Genomic DNA, 14,219 nt, shown 5'->3' with positions numbered 1-14,219 from the left:
GAGGGTTCGGGCCAGCAGCCGGGCCAAACGGACCTCACCATCCTCGTGACCCGAGAGGAGCAGGAGGAGTACCTGCGCTGGAAGATGGAGCGCGAGGAGATCGACAGGGAGAGGGTGGCGCGCCACAAAAACGCCAAGGGCCAGTGGAGGCGGGCGTGGGACATGGACAAAACGGAGAATATGTACGTGTAAGCGCCGAACCGACGACTCCTCCCCCTTACCATCCATTTCCACCCTACGGCTGCTTCACCCCGCGCTAATGACGTTTGCCCATTAAAATCAATCAATCAGTTTGTGCATGTTTGCCTGTTCCGTTTGCTGTTAAAACACTCAGTTTGCATGTTGCTTTTAATAGTATTCTTCTCTTTGTGCTGTTTCATTTGACTTTTGCTCGTGCTAACAACTCATCTCTTGTGTCTTGCTTTGCAAACCATGTTGTTTTAATTCTAACAGAACTAACTTCATTGAGTAGCAACCAAATGGCTGTTCTGTTGAAACCAATTAAATTTAAGCCAGTGAGAAAATGACTTTGGCTTAGTATAGTTATATCGGAAAATAGTGTTTTCTTTTCATAGTTTATGGATGGAGAAACTGATCCGTTTGACCCCATTCCTCTCTTTAACTGTTAAGAGTGGAGAATTAGGCTGGTAGATGTGAATGTTGTGGATATTCAGTCAAGACCACGGTTTCTCACCATCGCCAGACTAAATCCCATCAATTACATTAGCAGCAAGTCGCACCTAATTCAATCACGATGGAAAAGGCAAACGATACTGTTAGAGTTGAATAAAGGAGGGATGCCACATCGTCGTGTGTCGTTTCTTGAAATGTGAGGACTTTTTTCTGCTTATCGCCTTTTGTGAGATTACATTAGAAACTCACTGATAAAGCTGAGGGAATGAGAGATGTCAGCTCAGATATGTCCTGAGGTGCTCCTTTTAACAATATTTGTCCTAGTGTAGACAGTATCCACGCACACACACGCATACACACACACTGTGCCTTACAATAGACTGAACTACATGAGCGTGGGAGAAACAGAGTTGACCTCCCTAACCCAACCGAGATGTGATACTAGAGAATGTATGTGGTTGAGAAAAATCTGATTGATCTAGAATCCCTCCATATACACAAGTACTCCACAGTGTTGGAAACCTACCATTTTATAATTCTATCAACTAAATCTTTTCAGTCTCTGGTCATCAGCAAGAGAAAAACCAACGCCTCTATCCTTGGTGTTTGATAGAGTTCAGCGCAGCCCACTAGCAGGGTAAACAAACGGACTGTTTAGAAGAAGCTGAGAACTTTAAAGGGACGAGGGAAAGGGAGACTATTTATAGACGGGGTTGGAAATGCCTTTCCTTTTTTGGCGAGGTTTAAAAATAAAAAGGCCCCTTGAGACTGAATGGTTAAGGAAATGTCGTATTGATTCAAGAGTTTAGATGTTCTGAATGAATGAGCAGTGAAGGGGCAGGACTTGAACAAACAAGGGTGCGCTGCACTGCATCTCCTACTAGACATGACACACTTGGCAAGAAGATAAACATGACGAATAGTCCTGCCAGGGCGCCAGAGTGGGACTAAATTGCTCGCACTTAGTACCATTTGTCTGTCCAGTGTGATTGACATTTTTCAATGGTCTCACCAGTGCTAGTGAAGTCTAGTTGGTCAAATTCACTTTGTTCTTTTCTTTTTTCCACCTCTCAATTAGAAAACCGTGGCTTGGTCAAAATGTTCCATAGTCTTAACAGGAAATGTGGTTTGGCTCAGAAGCACTTTTTGTTATATTTTTAGCAATTCCCATTACATACTGACAGCAATCAATAAACTGCTTAAAACACTTAAATGAAATAATCTGTGGAAGTCGCAGGACTGTAATAAGTGCCTCCAATCATTTTGAGTTGCCAACTTGAAATGATTGGTTGGCTCACCTGCCTGTCAACCTGCCTAGCGAGTGTCATTTGTTTTCCCCCAGTTTGGAGGAGCGGCTTTGGGAGGAGGCCTGAAGGGAGGGGATTTTGTCAGTTGCATTTTTCAGCATCTTTCAGAATGTTTCCCACATCTAACAGGAAATCACAAACTGCATACTGCACCTTTAATATCAAGCCCTGAACAGCGAAACAAACTAACTTGAACACCAAGCCATTGCCCATTAATCCATGTTTATGGTGCGCGCTGCTTGTGTATTAGTGTGTATTAGTGTGTTCTTCCACTGTAAACTAAACCTCTGCCCTAAGGTTTTCAGCTTGTGTATTAGTGTGTGTTCTTCCACTGTAAACTAAACCTCTGCCCTAAGGTTTTCAGACAAATCTGCAGGGGAGAGAGACCGCGGACCTCCAACCAGAGGTGCGACACTTGCTCAGTTCAATTTGAGAACATGGACACTGAGAAACTCAACTCTTGATTGAAAGCGACATCTAATGAATTGTTTGTTGGTTCTCAGGTGGTAGGGGTGCGAGGAGAGGTCAGCCCAAATCAAATACAGAGTCGCGGGGTACGTTTCAGAGCTACTGTCTGTGCTTATTTTAGGCGATATGTGCAATAAATTAAAAAAGCTGCTGCACACTGTCCTCTTCACTTGCAGCAATTTTAATGAACAACGTTTCGGTACTAGGCCATGATTAGGTTAAAAAAATAAAAATTTGAATCTGATGAGGGCCTAGTGCCAAAACATAGTTCATTAAAATTGCTGCAAGTGAAGAGGACAATGAATGGGAGCTTTTTCCTTCATTCAGTCCTCATGAGTTTCTCCTACGCACCTGCCCGTGCAGATGTGCAAAAACATTTTTCCTTCTCTCTAAGGCTATATGTGCAACCATAGATGCCATTGGACAGAACGATTCACTTCAGTGAGTATGCGCCAAACACCCAACTCTTTTGACCGGCTGGATGAATTAATTTGGTCTATTTTGCGATGTTTGTCCGCTTCAGGTGACCAGACGCGAGTCCGAGGAGGAAAGAGAGGCAAGGGCGTGCCGGTAGTCAGCAGCAAGGCCCAGGGCAAAGACCGTCTGACCGGGAGGGCCAGGAGGTGAGCGGAGGCCGCAACATGACTACACACACTTTTAATGATAGGGAAACTAGGCTCCTAGGTGGAGGGAGAGTATGCAAAACAGTTTTGTGCAAAGGTTGTTTTCTCTCTCTCGCTCTCTCTCTCTCTCTCTCTCTCTCTCTCTCTCTCTCTCTCTCTCTCTCGCATGGGGACTTCCTATAAAAAGCTTTTGACGCCATTCAAATAGTCGTCTAGACACTATGCCCGAGAAAAGCCGACTCACATTTGCGATCCGGTCCCACAACGATCGATGACACAGGTGTGTCGATGTGCACGATGAGACAGGAGCAGTACGCCCCCCGATGCCCTGACTGGGGGGGGGGGGGGGGACAGGGAGAGTTCACTCAGGTCTGTCCACTGTAGAGAAGGCCCTGGCTATTATTAGGCTCTGCTACTGTGGATGATGTTCAAAGAGGAGAGAGGGAGAGAGGAGGAGAAAGAGCGGAGTGTGGAGAGAGAGAGGCTCCTATGGTGAGACCACAGGCTGCTGGCTAGAGCAGCTGGGATTAAATACACTCTCTCTTTTTCTCTCTCTCCCCGTTGGAAACTCACACCATTTGCCGAAAAAAAGCCAGTGTGATATGTTGCTTGATAAATGTATTTTGCAAAGATTATACAGTATATCCTGTCTTTTTCATCGCACTCTCCTTTAAGAATACGTCTGATCATAACATTTCCCGCAGATGGGATGCCGACGAGGAAGGGGAGCTCTTTCAGGCTTCTGAGACGAGTTTGGAGGAGTTTCTGGAAGAACTCGACGCCTTGGTTGACCCGGAGGTAGACGACATAGCTGCAGAAGCTCCGAAGGTCACAGAGGGCGACCTCAAAATGGAGTCTTCCCCCATACCGGATGTGGAAAAGCAGGAGCAGCGGCAGCAGGATGACCACAGGGAGGTCTCTAGCGCCGTTGCTGAGAGTGTGGATGTGACCGGACCCACCGGCCCCGCCCCTGTCATTTCCTCTGCAGAGGACACGCCCAGGCTGGACGCATTGTCCCCCAAGGGTTCGGAAAAAAAAGTCCGCTTCTCGGATGAAATGATCAGGGGGGCCTGTGACAAGCCCGGTACGGGGGCCCAAAACTCTCCCACCACAGAAACCAAGGTCGACGGCTCTTTAAAAGATTCCTCCCCCAGCAAGGTCAGCCGTGATGCGGAGGTGCCGGCGCGGGCTGCCAAGGACGCCCTGGTGGAGACTGGTAACGCCCCGGATCAGGGGGACGTACCTGCTGGAGATAGCCCACCCCCGAGCTCTTCTCACGGGCAAGGACGGCAACAGCAGGTCCCCGAGGTTCCCGTGGCCTCCAGACCGGAATGTGCTGACAGCAGCCGTGACCGTGTACTCACCTCTACACCCAGCTCACACGCTGATGAGGAACCCTGCGGTTCCCCACGGGAGAACTCTGTCCAGCCCTTAGAACACGCCAAGAGCAACAGCAACAGAAACACAGGTAGGCAATGAGTTAAAAGTTCCTGGCAATACCTGCTGATAGAGGGACATAGAAGTTGTTTATCGTGACTAACGCTGGGTTTGCTTACACAGAGGAGCTGATAGACTCCAGCCTCTCTGTACTGAACCTTGAGTCCGGAGAGTCGGATCCAACACGCACCACCAGCACTGATAAGGTCAGTACAGGTCCACCATAATGGAAGGATGAGTGGAGGGGAATGTTGTTGTGATTTTTGTTCAGCTTAACATGCTGCGACAAAGACACCATGGATGAGAGAGGGAGAGCAATGAGAATGTGATTTACCTGCATTGCTATGTGAGATATCGGATTCGGACAAAGGTATAGTTCTGTGCTGAGGCTTAGATCCATTGTTCGGATGGAATAGAAACGGCCGCCCAATTGAGAACGGCTGTTCATCCGAGCCACTGTAGTTGTAAGTAGTGTGATGATTGCTCTACCGCCCACTTACGCAAGTAGAGGAGCTGTATAGAGGCAACACAGTGTCTGCATGACTGTTAAAAAAAAAAAATCAATGTTCTAACTGTAAATGTTTTGTTTTTCAGGCAAGAGAGAATGGGAAGATTGTCTAAAGGCCTTTTTTTATGTTGAAATGTCACAGTATGAAACCAAAACATGGAACATTTACCTTTAGCCTTGTGACTTCCAGCGGCTCTTTGGATATGCCTTGTGTCACAGTGATTTATAAAGATGGTATTGTGGCTAGTTTGTGGTCCTACACGCCTATATTGTACAGTTAGGAAAGGTAATTGAAATGTTGTAATGTGAGTTTTAAAGGAGTCCAAGATGGCAGATGTTTGAGACAGGAATGATTTGAGGAGCAGGTCAAAGGTCAAAGGAAGTGATTTTGAGCCGTTTTCCTGCTTGAAAATACTTTGCTTACAAGCACTTTATTCTTTGAGGTATGATGATTGACATGTCATGCATTACTTAAATGTGTCATTTGGGTTGCAAACTTATTTTTGAACGGCTGTCTCTGTTTACATTTGATCAGTTTATTACATTGATCATCAGTTTTATTTAAACATACTACCAACCCTAATGTTTATATTAATGAGTGTTCAGTTGAGTACCTAACAATAGTTTACCTTAACTGCCCTAGCCTTCTATTTTCTGCACCACTCAAACGTGGTAATTTGTGGTAATTTGAATAGTGAAATGTAAAGAACTTTATATGCTGATAGGTAATCTGTGTTAATGTACCATTTGCACTTATAAACTATGAATTGATGCAGTGTTCACCCATTTTTTGTCATACAGTAGCTAGTTTACAGCTTTGAAGATTCTGATTAGTTGTATTTTGTAATGTAAATAACAATAAGTGCATTATTGTATGGAGTTATGTGTCCATTTCAATACAGTTTCCATGACCAGTGCTACAAAGTTAACAAGCGGCTACACTGACAGTTATTTTTAAAAGGCCTACACTCATCATTTAAGCATTTAATCCAAATAATCTCAGATGAAACAAGCATGACTGTTCTCCTTGAAGTCTGACTAGTATTCTCAAAGGCTCATGTTTGTGCCTTGCATACATGTATTTCTTCAAATATTGAAGGGTTTCTTATTTAGTTGGGATGACATAATACATGTATAACACATGTTTGTAATTACAAACAAATTATTTACTTCATTTGTTGGCATAATTTATTTGCCCGTCTCTATTAGACTACAGAATGTTAATGCTTAACCTAAAGCAATTATGTGCATACTAGTGATGCAAGAATGGAAAATACAGTAGGACTTAATTCATACCATTTGATTTTCATCATGCTTGGTGTGATATGTAACACAAGTGAGTTAACAAAGGACTTTTTCTTCTTCTTCATCTGTAATCTAGAGTGCTGTTGTATATTCATGCTGAAGAGACAGTGGCAGTTTCTGTCTCAAAATATTCTGAACTGCCAAATACATTATCTGCTATCTATTGTAAAATCCTCAAGTATGGCAACACTGGAGTAAAAACATGTTGTACCTGAGAAGTTAGTTGGTCGGGTTGTGGGTTGTGGCCATTCCCAACCGTCATGGATGTCTGGCAGTATTGGCTGTTGAGAGGTGAAGGAATCAATTAATGGAATGTTTACAGATGGTAGTGGAAGATCACAAAATGGTCTGGCTTGTAAAGTACGTTGATATCATTTGAAAGGTAACAGAATTTGGTGAAATCCACGGATAGGTAGAAGTAATTAGTTGGGAAAGTTTAATCTTCTCCCTTAACAAATGAAGATATTTGAATGTAGGGAATTGTAGTTAGAACTAGGCCTAGTTGACCTGGCTTCAGTCATGCTACTGTGTAGTAGTGCATACTTCCCTGCTCAGTGCCTGTTCATTTTTAGATAATGATTATATGGTTCATGTGCTCATCTTATTTATTAATGCAAGGGTTGTCTGACACTTGTGTTATCACCAAGCCTTGCCTAATGACACTTGAACATGAAAGAGGTGGTTGACGATACTGCTCACCTGTTTAATTGTGTTTATCTTTATCTTTATACTTTACCATGGACACCGGATAATTGAATTAAGTGTATGTGTGTGTGTGTATGTGTGTGTGTGTGTGTGTGTGTGCGTGTGTGTGTGTGTGTGTGTGTGTGTGTGTGTGTGTGTGTGTGTGAAAGAACGAGAGAGAGTGAGAGAGAGAGTGAGTGAGTGAGTGAGTGAGTGAGTGAGTGAGAGAGTGTATGTGTCTGTATATATATATATATATATATATATATACAGGTATATATATACAGTATATATGTATGTGTGTGCATGCACGCGTGTACGTGAGTTGGCCGATTGTATGACCATGTCCATAGAGCTGTTAGCAGCTTTTTTACTGTCAAGAAATGGTCCTGGTGTACTGATGTATGTGCAAATCTTCTGTTGGAAATGATGATGCAGTGCATTAATAAAGGTTCCCCTATTTCCCCTTTTTGTGGCGTTTAACTGCATTACTCAATATGACATGCTGTATCATGCTTTGCACAGTGTTGTACAGACATGACAGAAGGCAATAATATTTTCTGTTCTATTAAGACAGAGACTGCATGAAATCGGTTGATGCAAAATGTGTTTCCAATTTGTGTCGTATCAGTATAAATAGGCCACTTGCACACGTAGTACGCTTTATTTGTTTTTGATAGATTATGCTTAACTTTCCCATATCTAAACTGTATACAGAGTGTATTTTTGAGCGGAATGGGAAAACTGCCAAGCTAGTTTCTCTCTCTCTCTCTCTCTCTCTCTCTCCCTCCCCCCCCCCCTTTCTGTCTCTGGAGTGTCATACCCCTTGCACATGAACCTGTCTCCTGCTAACATGCTTGTAAATACATTGGAAAACATCCCAGGGCAAATCCAGGGGAAGAGAAAGAGAAAAGCAACCATGCTGGTGGAGCAGAAAGCAGAGGAGAACCCCATACATGTCTGAGCACCGTTGTCCTCGATGTGACCCAGGTTCGATGATTTACGAGTGATAGAAGATAGAAGTGTAACAGAACGGGTTGCTGAGATGCTGCAGAGTTAATCTGCCTCCGAGTGGGACCCACGTCTGATTAATTCAAAATGAGCTCTCCGTGGGCCTGTCGCTCTGGCGACTGCCTCCTTCGATCTCCACTGGTCGGACCTCTCGGGGGTGTGACTCTTTTAATTATCTTTTCCACAGGCGTTCTCCAGGGAAGCCTTCTGTCGTCCAGGTCCCAGGGGTGTGTACAGTATGTGACTTATGGACCTACTTTGTGGCTCTTAGTGATTCAACGACAGTCTGCCTCTGACTTTCATGGCCGTCTTAGTGTTAATTAAACTATAAATAGGTGTTATTTCCAAAACACTGCCATGGGGACACGCGCTGTTGCTTTTCATTCCATTTATTTGCTGAAGCACCGTTTGAAACTAAAAGCCTGTTATCTCTGCACTCTCCCTCTGCAGAGATCCCAGTGGTGACAGGTAATGGTGATGGGTTTTCATCAGGGAGTGATGCACCAGGAATACGCCACAAAGTAGTTCCAAGTAGCTATGAAAACAAATTATGAGAACTGTAATGAGAGGATTGGAGTGTGGAATTTCAGAATTTCTCAACTGTCCACACAGTAGAGAGACTCCAACTCCAAGTATGCTAGGTAGCTTAGGGGCGTTGAGCCTCAGCCTGTCATCATTGTCACGGTGAGAGACGCCAGGCCTTTCCCAGGAACTTAACAGGGCTCAGTCCTGACCGCTGGTTTCACACGTGTCTGGAAAAGAGACTCTAGGAAGAAAAATCTCTCAGACACACGTACTTTCACAGTTCTACTCACATCCTGTCAGCCTTATTAGACTTTTCCATACCAAGCTGAGAAAGTGCCAGCTGCGACATTAACTTTTATCAGGGTGGGCGTTGAAATTCAAAGCCCCTTTAAGCTATCCTACGCAAATGCTGGAAAGAACAAGATGATGTGAGAAGCAACGTGGTGTAAGACACACTTTACAAGTATTTACAAAGCCTAACTATACTCTTTGGTGTAGTGAAGATATGGCCAGGCTACAATTTTAGATTGCTCTTGGAGTGAACTTGATTGTCATTGATTGACATTATTACCTTATTAGGAAGGTCTGACCTTGCCCTGATTCCTTGGCTGTCTCTTCACAGACAGGTGGTCCTAGACAAACCTTTCCCTACTGAGCATGTGCGTCATCCATATGCCCTTATATGGATCCAGGATGTAGCAGCCACACCCTCAGCAGCTGGCCCTAGTGCGACGGCACACTTCAGACTTTGATCCCTCCCTCCCCCGAGCTCTGAGCCAACCAGCTTGTCCGTGTGCAGTCTGTCGTATAGATCTGAGTGATGTCATGTCTCAGTTGGTACTTAGTATGTCGCAAAGCAGCCTCAGCAGACAGCATGTCAAACCACTGGATGTATTATCTTTAGATTTCATTTTTCCTGTCAATTTCTGACTTATTTGTCACCACCGGTCTGTATTTCAGTAGGATATCCTTGACTGCTTGAGGAGATGAATCTGTTCAATCACGTCTATACATGCCCCAGAGCTATAACAGGGACAAGCAAATACAACAGGTGTTTGTTATTACCCTGAGACTTCCCATCAATCTATTGGGAATGGCTGCTAAGACCTAGTTATTTCATCAGTTGGTCCCTATGGAATAAGTGCATTTGAGAAGCAGGACTGTGTTTGGGCAGCTGACAATGGCGTGATCAAGTAAGCAGCCGCGCTCTACACAGCGGTGCAAGAGAACATGCGATTATGTCCTGTAAGCCGATTACATTATGTCACTTGCACCTGTGTCCCTTGTTGTTATGTTGCGATGGTGAGTCCATGCACACATTTCATAGTCCAGTAAATATCATCCACTTCCTGGATACAAGGGCCCTGAACAGATAGCACATTGTGACTTCCAGTTAGCTTATGGTCAAGAGACTATGGCACAGGCTTGCCTTTTGCAATGTATTGGTAATTAGTAATGTAGGCTAATCAGCCAATAATTCTACCCGACATTAGGTGAAAAGCCTATTATGAGCTGGCTCCATATTGTTCTCTATTATGACACAGCATGCTAATAATTCATATTGTAGCCCCTGTGATGGGGTACTGCTCCAACGATGGGATATTGAAACACTTTGATTACACTTATTTAGTTTAAAATGCTCTGGGATGGCGTTTAGTGCAACGGAATGACACCATGATTCTGATGGGTAAAAGAGGTCTCAAACCTATGAGACGCAAAGCCCCATTGCAGGCCAGTGGTAATCACACTAGAAATCCTGTCTGTTTTTAGACATGTCACATGGTGTTTGCATTATAGATGAATAACAACTCAAGTGATACAAGCTACTTCCCGTCTAGCACTGTACAGGAACACCACAGTTGTGCTCTGGGAGGTTGTTCTGCTCTGTGCTATCGCTGTTCTGCTCTGTAGTTGGATCAGATATATACGGTTGCCTGGGATGGTGAAATCTTGTTTCTCCTGTTGCCAGAGGCTGCAGGACGATCCTAATCCTTTTGATATAATCTCTGGCTTGTTTATGGTGTCAGCGAGAGGCACCATTCCTCAGAGGATTGCTGCCTGTGATCATCTGTCTGGGTAGACGGGCCTAGAGGCCAGGGGGTCGGGAGCAGAGAGGCAATCAGCAGTAACTGTCAGAGCTGATCTACTTATTTATCGATAACCTCTCCATTCTGCCGTTCATCCATCATAGATAGCAGTGAAACCAGGTATTTTGCTGTTATGTTTGCTGCGATAGACCTTGGGCTAACCCCAGAGGAAACATGTTGGTTTGAGTGAAAGCCATGTAGGGAAAATGCTTGGGCTTTGGGTTAGTGGACGCACACAGTCTTTCATTTGACAGATAAACTGGGTTTATTCCCTGGTTGGTCACATTGCTGTAGTTGCTTGCATCACAGTGTAAAACAGTTCTCTGTACAGCACCCTTGAACTGAGGTTTACATTCCAGTGTTCTAAGTGATGCTTACCATCGACAACCAAAACCTCTCCTCTACACAGTGAAACACATGCCTTGCAGAGGGTTGGCTGGAAATAGCACAGATCAGTATTGTGTAATGTGCTCCTTTTTTGTTTGTGCAATGTAACTACGGAGTTCTCAATCAATAGCCTACAGTTCCCTCGCGCGCTGTTCAGAGCTAAATAGAACAAAGCAAAAAACATACGGTATTGTTGACTTTTCCCCCGATCCACTGAGTTCACCAGAAGTGACTCAGAGGGGGCAGCAGCAATGAGAGAGAGAGGGAGAAAGAGAGAGAGAGAGGGAGAGGGAGAGGGAGAGGGAGAGGGAGAGAGAGAGAGAGAGGGAGAGAGAGAGGGAGAGGGAGAGAGATGGAGAGAGAGAGGGAGAGAGAGAGAGAGAGAGAGAGATGGAGAGAGAGAGGGAGAGAGAGAGGGAGAGAGAGAGAGAGGGGAGAGAGAGAGAGAGATAATGTATGAGTGTGTGTGAGAGAGAATGTATGTTCAGTTGCAGAATTCTCAGCAAAGGCGTGTGTTTTCTAGCAAACAGGCTACAGTTCACAGGGGTTTCCGGCTGTACTGTAAAACACAGACATGTGAAAAACTGCTAGAGTCACAAGATGAGGTCAGGCTGTTAGATTGACAGTTTTTTGTCATGTGTAATAACTGGCAGGATTATTACTGGTCAATTTCGGTTGGCAGTATTTGGGTATAGTAGCTTTATGTAACTTAATGTCAGCAATGGCCTTGTGGCTATCCTATTCAGTTACTAAAGCTTGGGTATTTGAAAATAACTTAATTATAATTCCATAATTTGAGACATCAGGTTACTTTTCACAAAATGTTTTTGATAATGTGATGTGACTATTAATTAAATATGTCAATGAACATTTAATGTGAGATTGTTAGGCTATAGAGTTTCTTGTAGGCCTACATTTTACAAAACCATTTAACATTTTCATTTACAAGGAACTTTATTTGCCTCGTGGTATATATTGTAGCCTACCTATCATACATGTCTTAATAAAAAGTAGGCCTATCTAATTAGACTAAAAGTTCGATCGAGGCCAAACGATCTAGTAGCCTAGGACTACATCTGCCCGATATGTACAATACCAAATACACAATACATTTACATGGTTATAATATGCACATACCTGAGCATAACTCAATAATACATGTTCCTCTATAGCAGGAATCCAGATTTATCAGTCAAAGAAAATATCGTCTAGTAGTGAAAAAAGGAATTTCTGTTAATTCAATAGCCCAACCAGAATGGCAGTAGGTGACTCCGTCAAGAGGCAAGTAATGCGTAATTTACATATCCTGCCAACCATAATGCAACACAGCAGTTATGTCGTGTTGTCCATACAAATATGGATAGATAGGTAGCCTAACCTGTAATTGCTAGAGGCGGTCCAAAGTAAAGATGGCGTATAAATTAAGGCATACAGTAACAGAAACGCATAGTTGTTGGGAAAAATAATATTCACTTGAAGTTTGATCATTTCTCAGTCATTCAGTTAGGCCTACTCATCAGATAGGCTCATTTAGATAGCATACGCGCATGGAGCCTGTGCAATTCGTATCCTATTCATTCTTTGAAAATTTGTTACAACTGTATCGTCTATTTTGTATCCGACCCGCGGTGTTCAGTCCGTCAAACACTCCTTGTTCCATCAGTGTGTGGAGGCCTGGTCAGTCTTGTCGCAGACCACGTTGGCTGGTCGCGGAGGCGGCCTCGCTGGAGGAGGCAGTCGAATCCGCAGGTGGCTGCTCGGGGTTGCGCTCGTTCGCTTCTGGGACCGATTGAAGCGCATCCCCCTCCTTGTCCTCACTATGCACCGTCTCATACACCCCAGTGCTTGACGGGCTCTGGTTCATTCCGGGCTGAGAGTCTAGCCAGTCTCTCCCCACAGCGTTGAGTCTGTCCGCGGTTCCTCCGCCTGTGTGGCCATGAGCAGACTTGTGGAGAGCTTTTGGTTGAGAGTGCGTACTTTCTGCTAGAACGCCGTCGGAGGACCCCGCCGCGCTCCTGTTTCTCCCATCCCAATTAAATGCGTGCGTCTGGGGCTTATTCGCGCTCAGCATGGTCTCATTGAAGGATACAAGCTCTGTGTGTGTAGAGTTAGTGTCTGAGGCGTTGGTGCTAGTGGAGATATTGGATGAGATGTTCGCGGCGGCAGTGACCTCGACGACCACCTCCGGTTTTCCCGCCGGAGTAGAAGCGGACGTGGGCTTCCATATCAAGCTGTAGTAAATAGCTAAAATGATGGCTGCTAAGGACACTGATAACACATACGCGAAAACAGTGGCTAACCTCACCCACTTTTTATTGGTCTTCGCAGCCATCTTCGCCTTTTTGTCCCCCGTATAAGTGGCAGGTTTGCCCCTCTCCATGTTGGGCATGAAGTCCCGCTCTCTCATATTGCCCCTATTTTTCCCTCGATGCTCCGCCACCCCGTCCGTCTTGAAGGTTGCTTGTTATCCACAATCCAGGAGAAGACAGACGTGAGGCGAGAGAATACGCTGGGGCGCACGGCTCCTTGCACCGTTGGACTATCTATTTTGCTGCTAAATTGATTTTTGGTTAATTCATTTCATCCTTGAAGGCACTGCGGTTTATATCCCCTGTGTGCAGCAGTGCGTTTCATCATGGACATCATTGATGAGGCATCTCGTAGATTATTGCGCTGGTCAGAAACCGACAGCTGGAAAGAAACGTTTATCCCAACGAAATTCCCAGGGAATAGGCAGAAGGCCTGTATGCGTCTTCGGTAGGGATTCGTTGTTTATATTTAAGATTCTACGGTAGGCTACACAACTGTCTGTCTTATCCAACAAATGAACTGGCTGGCTCAGCTAAAAATACAGGGAAAGGGGAGGATCTTAAAGGACCAGCCACGGTGGAGCCGTGGAGCCCACCAATGAAACAGCCAAAAGCTCACCTCAACATTGTTATTTTTGCATGAAGGCTAATGGCTGACCTATACATGCCTAGACTAGGAAGTAAGAGTCCTTACGCCTATAGGAAATACGAGTCCTTAAACGTAGACTAAGAGATAGGAGGTCATACTCATTGTAGGCTAAGGTTACAGATGGACGTAAACTGTATTTCTTCTCATCCTGGTATGGAACCGGTTTAGTTGTCACTACAAATCTCTGTAGAAATGCCCACAAATTAAAACCGCACTGATACAGGTATAGGCTACTAGGACTTTACTACCAGGACTTCAGTAGCATAGACTACTTATGCTATATACA

Source organism: Borostomias antarcticus, assembly GCF_949987555.1.
Source record: "Borostomias antarcticus genome assembly, chromosome: 5".
NCBI lineage: Eukaryota > Metazoa > Chordata > Actinopteri > Stomiiformes > Stomiidae > Borostomias > Borostomias antarcticus.
Note: the sequence above shows the minus strand (reverse complement) of the source record.